Consider the following 12,714-nt stretch of genomic DNA (forward strand, 5'->3'; position numbering starts at 1 on the left):
TGTGTTTTTCCATGCTTCCCTGAAACGGACATCTTCAGTCCTGAACTTTCCCACGGCTCCAGTCAAACCTAACAATGACATCTTCTGTTTGATTTCATGTACTATAACATTTACCCAATAAGTAGCAAATAATTTCATAATAAAAGACATGTAATGTGATTCTATTAAGGTATAGTCATTTTATGTTTTATAAGAACAAAACTCATCTCACACAAATCCAAGGAGAGAAAACCACATCTCACTTACACAAATCCAAGGAGAGAAAAACCACAAAGTGCAACTATTTAAGTGATCCCAAGTCTCCCTGGTATTACCAGACCCACCTAAGAAGTTTAACCTCCAAACCTAGTTGTCCAAGCAACCATGAGTCATCTTGACCAAACGTAGGCAGTCCTGTCTGCCTAGGTACCTCTGAGTAGATGTGAACCTCTCACCATTTGCTGAGTGCGTTAATCGTGTTAATCATTTGCGCCACCCCCAAAATTCCAAATTGTTCGGTAGATTCCCTCAAACTCTTTCTATATGTCTAGGTATCCTGGTTAAAGAACTAGGTGTGAATGATGAAAGCCCTATTAACATCAGGTCCCAGGGCATCTCCCTTAAAAAGATTAATTATGATATTATAGTTTTTTAGTTTATAATGAAGGAAGTAATGGCTTGTCGGCACCATCCTCACAATTGATATCTATTCAAGTCCATCATTGAATGCACTGTGCCAGTCCATCTTGGTGAAGGTCTTCCTCATGTAGGGCATTAGGAATATCGAAATATCTGTGTGTTTTAGTAGAGACTGGTAGAACTCCTGAGATTTTGGCCCTGAAAACCTGTAAATGAATCCACCCCTGGGAATCAATTTACATATAAACAGCAGCCAGCCCTGTCTCACACACCTAACAGTGAAGGAAGCAGGCTCTACCAAGCAGGCTCTTTGATCCTCAGCATTTGCATCCGGGTCTCACTCCAGGCTACAAATCTTGCCCTAAATCCTGAAGGAAGAAGCTCGGTGGGACTCTGAAGAGAGTGTCTCTCAAATAAGGAACTAAGGAATTTTAGCTTGCAAGTGACCAAACCAGACAGGTGCACGGTTCTGTCAATTTTTCCACTCAGCCTGTGCATACTTATTTTCGTTCTATCACAGGCTGATCTGTGTAAAATTTTGAATCTCAGGTGTCTCACCACAAATGCTCTTGACCACAATTGAATAAATAGAAGAACTACAAACACACGTAATGGAAACCCAAAAGGTAAATAATGAGGTACCAGAAATAAAAAGACAGTAAGAGAACTGAGGAACGGAGTGAAAGAACTTGCAAACAGCCACACTGACAACAGCCAACAACAGAGGAAATCTACCAAGTAAGTAAAGGAATCCAAAGGAGTTCTGTGAATGGTGTGCTACACTATGAAGAGAAACAACCTATACTACACTGGGATCCCAGAACAAGAAAAAATAAACAAATCTAAAAAGAAAATAATGAAACAATCCATGGGCAACTTTTTTTTATCAATATTACAAAAGAGGAGGCAAGAACTATCCAAGAAGCTGAGAAATCCCAAAATAAGACAGATTCTCAAAACCAAAAACCAAACGCACTGCCATAGTCACTGCTGACTCATAGCAACCTTATAGGATAGGGTCGAATTGGCCTTGGAGAAAAAAAGACATCTCGTCCTCAACATATCCAAATTCAAGGAGAAGAAGAGAATCCTAAGACCAGCTAGAGAAGAATGGACAAATACCTAAAAAGGAAAACAGCATAAGCTTGGACCTCTCATCAGAAGCATCAAAGAAGACAGTTGAGCAACATATTTGAAATGATGAAAATAACTGCCAACTAAGAATCCTATATTCATCAAAATTATTCATCAAATATGAATGAGAAATAAAGGCAGTTAAAAACAAGGAAAAACATAAAATTCATTCAAAAGAAAACCAGCCTTACAAAAAACATTAACCAGATTTCAGTAGACAGATAACCAATATCAGTAGCACACAAACATGAGACCATCACAATAGACAACATCACCAGACACCAACAAACTGAAAAAAATCAACCAAATCAACCCAGATCCAGAGGGGAAATAGGACGTGAAAAACCAAATAATAATAATAATAATAAAATACTAAACATAAATACTCAAAATGACAACAACAAATCCATTTTATCAATAATAACGTTGACTGACAATGAACTGAAAGAACCAATTAAAAGGCAAATAATAGTAGACTGCATTAGGAAACACACCCATCAAGATGCTGCTTCGAGAAACACAACTCCAAACAAAAACAACAAAAAAGAAGCACATCTTAAACTCACAGACAAAAACAGACTAAGAGTAAAAGAACAGTGAAAAATCTAATAAGCTAATAGCGACCAAAAAAGGTAGGAGTGGCAATAGTAATCCCCCCCAAAAAATACTTCAAAGTAAAGAAAATAATGATGGACAAGAATGGACCCTCTATAATGATAAAAGGAACATTAGACCAGGAACATATAGGCCTAATAAACATAAAGATACTCAGCAAAATACCCTTGGAATATATAAATCAAATCCTCACCAAAGTGAAAGAGAAATCATCAGAGCTATAATAATAATAGGATATTTCTTTTTTTTTACATCCATCTTGAAGTAAAAAAAGACTTTACAATGAGGTATTTTCTCCTTCGATGAAACAGTCTATTTAGTATCTGTTAATGCACATGAACTTCCCCTCCCTAAACTCCCTCTAGGAATTTCCAGGAGTTGTGGAGACACCCCACCCCCACCTCTTAAACTCCAAGGCGCTCCAAGGCGCACACAAGCACGAAAAGTGCGCTGTAGTAACTGCTGAAACCCTGGGAAAGGAACTCTGACAAAACTGGGAATTCTCTAGGAAAACTAGTAGGGCAAAAATAAAATGACCAGTTCAAGCGGGTGTGGGGCAAATGTGTCAGCAAGCAGCGGGTCTGCCAGGTCAGTTAATTTTGGCGCAAAGAGCTGAGAGGAATTTAGCTTTGAGGGTGGCTTGAATCTGGAGGGAAGGAAACCTGATCGCTAGCCTAAACCCAGCCATCCCTTGGCGCAGTGCCTTCCCAGGCCTTCAAGCCGACCCCAAAGATCAAACTCTCCAAGGAAACCCCCAAACGCCAGGACGGGCAGCGGCAGCGCTGGAGCCCGGGCAGCAGTCGTGCATCACATGCGGCGGCAGATCCCACGCCGCCTGGCCCGGGAGGGAGGCCGGCTGCCAGCCAGGGCGAGCGAGGACCCCTTTCCGCCAATTCCCGCCTCGGCGGCACCAGCGCTGGGACCGCTCGCTACTTACTCTCGCTGCGCTAAGGAGGCGCGCGGCCTCGACCAGGATCTCCGCTGCCCGTCGCCTGCGCGGGCCGGGGCACGGCGATTAGCAGCCGGGCAGCTGGGGCGGCGACATCGGGCGGGCCAAGCGAGCGCGCGGACCCCAGCTCCACACCCCGCGGAGTCTCCGGCGGCGCCAGCGTTACAACCCGCCGAGCGCGACTTCCAATAATAGGATATTTCAATACACCACTCTTAAGGACAGATCATAGAGAAAGATAATAAAAAATTGGAAGAGCTGAGCAACATAATCACACAGTTCTACCACTTAGATATATACTGTAAATAATTGAGTATAAGACAAGATTTTCAACACATTTTTATGGTAAAGTTACGTGGCCCAGTGTATATTATTAAGTTTGGCTTATACTCGAGTACATACGGTAACATAGTCCTTGACTCAATCACACCAAAATGCACCTTTTTCTTTTGCGCACACGGAGCATACTCTAAAATAGACTACATTCTAGGTCACGAAGCAAGCCTTAACACATTTAAACACATAGAGATCATGCACACCATCTTTTATGTATAAAAGTGAACATCAACAGTGGAAAGAATAGAACTATGAAAGACACATGGAGACTCAACTCCACACTCCTGAAAAAGATTGCATATTACTCCAGATGAGAGATGAAAGTAAGAGTTTCCTCAAAACAAATGATAATGATAACACAACTTGCCAAAAGCTCTGAGACACAGCAAATGTGGTTAAAAGAGGACAGCTAATAACAATTTTTTAAAAGGGGTGAAAATCATTGTGACCACTTTAACACACCTCCAATACTTAGAACAAAGACAACAGTTAAATTCCCCTACAACAGAATAAAATAAATAATAAAAATAAAACACAGAATTTATATATATATATAAACAAAAATAGATGAAGTAGAAAACAAAAAAAAAACATGGGAAAAATTACCAAGACAAGAACCTGGTTCTTCAAAAAGGTCAACAGAATAGATAAACTTCTGTAACACTTAATAAATAAAAGAGATGAAAATTGTGATATGAATAATAATATACTTCCATGAAAAATTATATTCCAGCAAACTTTATAATCTAGAAGAAATGAACAAATACCCAGACATACACCATCTACTCAAAATCACAAAGAGAGACGTCAACAGACTCATAACAAAAGAAGAACTAGAGAAGGTTATCAGGAAACTCCCAACAAAGAAAAGCCCAGGTCCAGATGGCTCCTCAGGGGAATTCTACAAAGCCATTCATGAGCAACTATCACCGATTCTTCATGAAGCATTCCAAAACATAGAAATTAACAATATGCTCTCAAGGTCATTCTATGACGTGATCTATCACTGAAACTCAAACCAGGAAAGATCCCACAATGGCAGTAAACTATAGTCCAATATCCTTCATGAATATAGATACAAATTTTCTAATAAAACTCTGGTGAACAGAATTCAACAGCATATCAAAAAGTCAAACCAAGCAAACAAACAACAAAAAACACAACCTCATGGGATTCATACCGGGGATTCAAAAGTAGCTCAGCATCAGAGAAACAACAAAGATAATCCACCACATAAATAAGACAAAGAATAAGAACCACATAATTACATCAGTAAATGCATTTATAGATTTAAGAGAAGGTATTTGACAATATCTACCAACAATTCTGATAAAACACTCAACAAAATAGAAATCGAATTGCAACATATTAAAAATCAGTAAAATACCAACAGCCAACATCATGCTCAAGGGGAAAGCCTGAAATATTCCTCATGAGAATGGGAACTAGACAAGGATGTTCCCCATCACCACTCCTAATCATCAATATATTATATAATATTAATATACTAGTAATATATTATATTGATATATGTTAAAGAAGAAAAAGACACTGTTCAATAACTGGTGCTGGAAAAACAGTATCTACATCTGCAGAGGAATGCATCCACACCTCACCCCATGCACAAAATGAACTCAAGAATGATTAAATTCTTAAATATAAAACCCATCTTGAATGAGAAAATTGGAACCATTTAAGGGCATTAATGCCGAGCATATGCAGGCTACCAAGAATAATAAAGGAATCACACACAGTGGACAACAAAATAGATGAATGAGACTATTAAAAATAAATTAAAATAAAACATGTATGCATATTTTTAATAATAATCAAAAGAATAAAAGGAGAACCCACAGAATAGGAAAATTTCTTTAGCAATGGCACATCAAAAGGATTGATCCCTAAAATATATAGAAATCTATAACATCACAAGAAGAAAACAATGCAAATAAAATGTGGGCAAAAGACATTAACAGAGAAATCACCAGAGAAGACACCTGAATGGCAAACAAAATAATAAAATGTTCAGTATCACTCGCCAAGAGTTGCAAATCAAAACAGTAATGAGCTACGACCTTACACTCACAATGAGCAAAATTAAGCGTGCACACACACACGCACACACACACACACACACACAAACAGAGAGCAACAATTGCTAAAGAGGGTGTGGGGAGATTGGAACTCTCATCATCATTAGTTGGTTGATTTAAAAACATGTACAAATATTATGGAAAATGATATGTGCTATCTGTAACAGCTAAGCATAGAAATACCACACGACTCAGCAATACCTCTCTTGGGCATCTACCCCAAAGAACTAAGAGAAAAAATCATGAATACACATATTCTCTCTCTGTTAATATGAGCACAGTCCACAATAGTATTGGCTAGATCAATGCCACTAACAATGGGATTACATTATACCCTAGGAGTGAGATTGATAATGTTCTTTAAAATAAAAGGATAATATGTCTAAAGTGAACTAGAGACATTTATTAGCTATAGATATATGAATGGATTTGGGCTCACATTTAATTCTAGTCCATATCTTAAATGGTTAGTTCTTGTGACATGGCCCTGCTTGATGCTCCCCATTTTGAAGAGATCACTGAAACATGGGTGCCATAGAAAAATCAACTCACTGCAATCAAGTCAATGCTGACTCAGAGACTCCTTGTGGGTTGCAGAGACTAACTGTTGACATTTAGTAGATAGCTCAATCTTTCTCCCTTGGGGCTGTTGTTGGTTCAAACAGCTGAGTATGCAGACCACAGTGCAACCACTACACTACCAGGCCTCATTTGCAAGGAAATTATTTAGTGTCCAACTATCAGAATGAATATTATCTGTGTTCTTAAAGGCTTATCTTCAAACAAGCAGCCATTCACTAAGTCTGCATGCATACTTAGCAACTTATATGATCTAAGGATTGTTGGATCAACCTTATTTTTGTTCTAGTACAAAGGGAGGGTTGTAGAAGGATTTGGGGGTTGAAAGTATGCCTGGGTTTGAACGTAAAGCTAAAAACAATCCAAGATCATGTTCCTCAAAATACAGTCAGTAAAATTAATTTTATTATTAACAACTTTGGAAAACATTCTACATGAATTCTTAATGAATATTTTAAGGAGATTCAAAATGTCCTAAAATTAAATCTTCATACCTCTCCCCTTTCATTTTTTTATCGCAAGCTATCCATATTGTCTTCTAATATAATTCAGTCAAATCTAATTTCATGAGTAAAGAGATGGCAATGACTGAACTAAATTTTTAGAATTATATTTTGGTTATCTTTATTTCACCAATTGTGTGTGTGTGTGCATGTAAGCATGTGTACATATATTGATATGATTAGTGTCTATTAAGAATTCATGGGCATATTGATTGGCACTCATTTGTCATTCTCTCTTAATTTATTACACTTAGGGAAAAAAGTGAAGCATTTTAAAAAAAACTATCATTTTTGTTCAAACAACCCAAATTTTAAGTTCTATTTCCTATTTCAGTATTGTCCTATAGTTATCCTCATAACACTTACTAAATGAAAATATTTTCTATGAATAATAAAAGCTGTTGGAGGCTAAAAACATCAAATTTTTGAACATGTCAGAATGACTTCTAGCAAATATTTTCAGTATGTTGTCACTGAACAAGCGAGGGGTTTCAACAGACATCTGGCAGAAAGGAGAACCCTATTTTCACAGATCTCCAGAATATAATTTCCAACTCCAACGGAATATAAATAAAATGCCCATTTTCAGAATGCAATTATATTCTAGGACGCTGACATGACAGCTATTCAAACAGGTCCTTTAGTCTAAACTGACAGCTTCAACTTACATGAAACCCTGTAAGGCAGGACAAAGCACATGAAAATAATGTCAACTTGCCATTTTTTAAAAGTTCCTTTATTCCTCTTAATATGTCTTGCACATGACTCTCTTTGTACCATTTAACAAGATGTAAACTCGAATTAAAATTATATTTTAGTTGATAATTATCATTTGAGAAAGAATACATTTTTACTTCCTTTTTGCTTTCAAAGAAGCAGATGACTATTAATGATTGACCCTCTTCAATTGTTCAGTTATATTTCAAAATACCTGTAAAAATTTCACACACGTAAAAATTCAGAAAAATCCAGTGAAATGGACTCTGTTTTCATGTTTTATAGATGAGGAAAATGAGTCTATTGGTCTCATGTGTTCTTTTCACAACCACACACAGAGAAAACCTCAGTACTCTACCAAAAATTTAACTGATATCAAGGCACAGGAGCTTTTTTTTAAAATAACATTTTAGTGAAAGTTTGCCCTGAAAGTTGGTCTCTGTGTGATAGTTTTCACACATCTTTCAATGACATTGGTTGCTTTGATGAAAAGTGTCAACATTCTCTTTGATTCAGTCTGTTTGTTCCATTCCCAGGCATCTAGTTCCCTGATTCCTCTCTTCTCATCTTTGCGTTCAAATAATTGCTGATCCTTTGGTGTCATACTGATGCTCTTTAACTGAAGCACGCATGCGCATATATTTATTATTTATTCTGTGTAGAGATCGCTGCTGTTTTTCTGCAAGGTGATCTCAGGGGCAGTCTCAGTTCTAGGTTTGAAGGGTGTCCCGGGTGATAGTCTCAGAGGCAGAGGTAGAGGGAATCCTACATTTTAAAGTGTTTCATATTGGAGATTGCGTTCTGTGACAAGCCTTTCTCGCATGCTATCTGAGATCATCTATTGAAGCCTTTGTCAAAGTGGTCAGTGGTTGTAGCTGGACACCCTCTAGTCCTTGACTCTGGGTTAACGAGGTTGTGGCTTGTACATACATGTTTCTGCCCTGAACTGTTGGTTACTTTAAAACATTTTTGTTCCTGGTAAACCAAGAACCATAGTTACACCTTACATGTCTTCTTACAAGCTTAAGAGGCCTCGTTGTTTCTGTTTCTCTATAAGGAAAATTATAAATTTTGCAAACTCTTTTATACCAATTGACAGAGTTTCTCTATGAGACGGTGGTGCTAAACTTTCCATTCCCCACCAAGCAACTGTCTTAGAAGCTGTTTTATTATGTCTGATGAGGATCTATATTTGTTTCCTCAAAGAATATGTGCAGTACCCACATCATTGCATGTACGTGTATCGAAAGATACTGTATAATCACAGTGCTCCTTAGAAATGAGAATGGAAAGACTTTTCACATACTTTGGACATGTTATCAAGAGAGAACAGTTCCTAAAAAGGACACACCTGATTAAGCAGAAAGCCAATGAAAAGGAGGGATACTTTCAATGAGATGATTTGGTACAGTGATTCAAACATAACAATTGTGAGCATGGTACGGGACCCAGCAGTGTGGTAGAGAACATCGATAAACTTCAGAACAGGCTTTATACCATCGAACAACAACAATACAGACACTTCAAGTTTGTGTGAGGACATACCTGTACCTATTTCTTATACTGCTAGACCTATCTGTTTGTACGCAAACATTAACTTTTACTTCCATTGTGCTGTGCTCCTGGCATCCACATTCGGTGCCATGTTTTGCATAATATTCAGGTTCAAACTTTACAACACCAGTAGATCCCCAAGCACCCCAAAATTATCAGAAGGGCATTCTAGTCTAGAATTCTTGAAGAAGACTTGCAACCCATTAGTGTTAGATTGTATTTTTTATCAAAGCAGATGACCATATTTATGCTGGGTGCTGTGACTATAAACAAATGATGAAGACTATTTCTCTTTCACAACTTTAACATGACAGATTACAAAAATGTAGCATCTCAATGTAGCCCCAGGAATAACCTAATACTTTCTTAAACAAGTTGGAACCAGTAGCCATGAAACGGATTGACACAGTTCACAGAATAAAACTGTGTTCCGTAGGCTTCCCATTGTCTGATTATTCAGAAGGATCAAGCACCTCTGCATGGACTGCAGTCCTATCCTTTCAGTTAGCAGTAGAGAGAACAATCGTTTACACTACCCAGTGATTCCCAGGCTTTCTTAATGGGTAGCAAAATCTGTTCAACTTGTTTTATTATCTTCAATTGTGGCAGTTACATAATCTGGAGTCAATTTGAGTAAAGGGGTGGAGTTCAGCCTGTCAATCAGGTTGAAGCTTGATGCCTCTTTGGAGTTCTAAGGAGATAAATAGCTCATTGGAGTCCAGGCCACACTCTGCTTGTCTTCCTGCTGACAAGCCCCATGGAGACCCCTGATGGAACCGCAGCCCTGGAACTGGAGCAGCCACAGGAAGACCCACGCCAGCATTGAAATGCTTCCATTGAGATTGCATCCACAAGACTTTCCACCCACTGGCCTGTGATCTTCCTGCATTTGGCGTCATTGCCTGTGTTGCGTGAGTCTGAAGAGGAAACCATAGACTGGTGTCAGATAGATGGGCTAATATCACACGTATGGACTTGATCTGAACAGGCCTGGGATGTTTTCTTAATATACAATTACTCTTTTATATAAAGTTTGCTATTACACAGGAGAGTACACATCAATGAAGAGATACAATTAGCTCTTAAGATAGTACACTGTCATTTTAGTCAGACTGTGGGGTCCTGGTTTACAACTGCCAGCACCAGCACCATGACAGGCTGTATAAAAGCAAAGTCTGGGGCAGGCTTAAGCTCTAATTTCAGATTCCTGAACACTGAGGTAATTCTGTCAGAGAAGGCATCACCTGTCCCAGACTGACAAGTAGGGTGCAGCGACCACCAGCCCCAATTGACCAGTCAAGAAAAGACGTGCGAAACTTCCACCAACCACCACTGGACAACGCTGATGCCAGAAGTTTTCTCCAATAAGTTTAAAGAACAGCAAAATTGGCCTGACCCTGGTCCCTAGCCCCATAAAAGCCGAGGGAACAAAGAACTCCGGGCTGATTCCCTTTTGGACGCTGGGTCCCCGCTGTGCTGGCCAGTGGAGGGAGGGAAGCCCTAGCTTGAGCTAGCAAATGAACTCCTTTTGCCGCATTTGCATCTCAACTGGTCATAATTCTTCCATACGCCCAAGGTGAGCTCGCGTTCCCTTCCCCAATCCAACAAGACCAACTAACAAAGAAGCCCTGGTGTAGTAGTCAATAGCTCAGCAGCTAACCAAAAGGTCTATGGGTCAAATCAACTAGCGACATGCTTGGAAAAACGTGTGGCCGTCTGTTCTTTTGACAAATACAGTCTCGGAAGTTGTACGGGACACTTCACCTGTTACAGAGAGTCTCTATGTTAGAATGGGCTGCAAAAGTCAAATCAAATACATTTAAGCAGAAGGGACCAATAACGGACATGGTCCTTGGTAAAGTAGCGAGTCATCACATATAAGAAGAATCTCAAGGAGATGCATTGACAAGTGACTGCAAAGATGGGCTCAGAATAACAGTTTCGAAGCTAGCACCAGACCGGTACTTGTTTCCTTCAGTTTTTATACAAAGGTTTGTTATGAGTCAGAACTGACTCAGTGGCACCTAACAACCACAGCAAGGCCACTAGAGTAGTCAGAGAAGAGTTATGTTTTAAGTGTCCTTGAGTCAGCTGACTCACAGGGAGAAGAAAAGAAACAGGACTAGTCTGTAAAACTCTATGGCATGTGTATAGGCAACTCAGGAACTCTGCAACAGTTCTTGCGAGTGTATTAAAATATACTTATCAACAGAAATGTTAGCTAAAACTATTAATAAAAAATACTTCTGAGTCATCACCAGAATGAAATCAAGCCTTGATATACTTGGGGTTTAATATAATTTTAATAATTAAATAGTACAAATATGACCAGCATAATTGGAACTAGGCCCATATGAAATTGTAGGCATTTTGCTTACAGTAAAATACTTGAACATTAGTTTACTAATAAAATGAGCAGAGATGCTCTTCCTATTTTTTGAACTTGCCAGGGTCATGAACTTCTTACTTTATGAGATAGGTTCTTAGAATTTTATTGTTGTATGGTTTTTTATGTTGGAATCCTAATGTACCGAGGTTTGTAGTAAGACAATTTCAGCATAGGTCAGGTCAGGTCAGGGATTGGTAAAGGATCAAAAAAACTCATCATGAAAGACTTTATCCCATATTTTGCAAACAGTAAAAATATCCCAGGTCAGTCTCTGCCCCTATGTTTGTCACTATTTTGCCTTAAATTGTCTATCTAGAACAGCTTTTGTCACACTAAACATTATTGTATGCATGGTCATCTTCTGTATTAAATGGTGATTTTATTAAGAACAGGATTGACATTTATCTTTCTATTCTCTAGATTGGGTCCTTTGCTGGGCACATAGTGATCATTCCATTATGTTTTCTTGAATTGAATTGATATAATAATAGCGATACTCCAGAACCAAGCATCTGAATGACCTCTATTCAACTGAAACAAGTACTCATTGACCCTTTGACTGGCCAGGTTTTTGTATCCATTTCACTTTCATAAGGGTAATGGCCAATCGATATTTACTGCGGTCAATATTGCACTGTTCCTGAAACAATACAGCAATAGAAAGTGAGATCCTTATCGACATAGTGTTTCTGTGAGCAATTATGGTTCCTTTTCAGTTCCCAATCACTGCAAGTGAGAGGACTCTAAATGACAACTAGATGGTGCTATCAAAAGAGAATGGACATTTGAATGTTTGTTAATAAATAAGGGGTTTCTTGTGGAATTGTGACATTTTGTAGGTTATTTTCTGTTCATATGGAGTTAATAGGAGTTAATGACATAAGATGAGACTTAAAAATAGATTGAAACGGCAAAATATTAGATTATTATATGATGGGGCATCATAAGGTTAGACGTTAGAAAATATCCCAAATAATTGACATAATTTTGGAAATCATTTGGTGATTTCTTGATAAATTATCTGCATCTATCTGTCTATCATCTATCTAGTCTATATCTCTACTTATTTTGACTATAAATTCCTATTTTATTCAACTCAAGATAAATGGTTTTCATTTACAGAAATATTTTCTATATTATGTAGGTATAGTTATTATTTAAATCCATCAAGATGACTTATTGATATTGCCAACATCTCGATATAATATCTCTATTATTAATAGAGCT

Source organism: Tenrec ecaudatus, chromosome 13 (genome assembly GCF_050624435.1).
Source record: "Tenrec ecaudatus isolate mTenEca1 chromosome 13, mTenEca1.hap1, whole genome shotgun sequence".
NCBI lineage: Eukaryota > Metazoa > Chordata > Mammalia > Afrosoricida > Tenrecidae > Tenrec > Tenrec ecaudatus.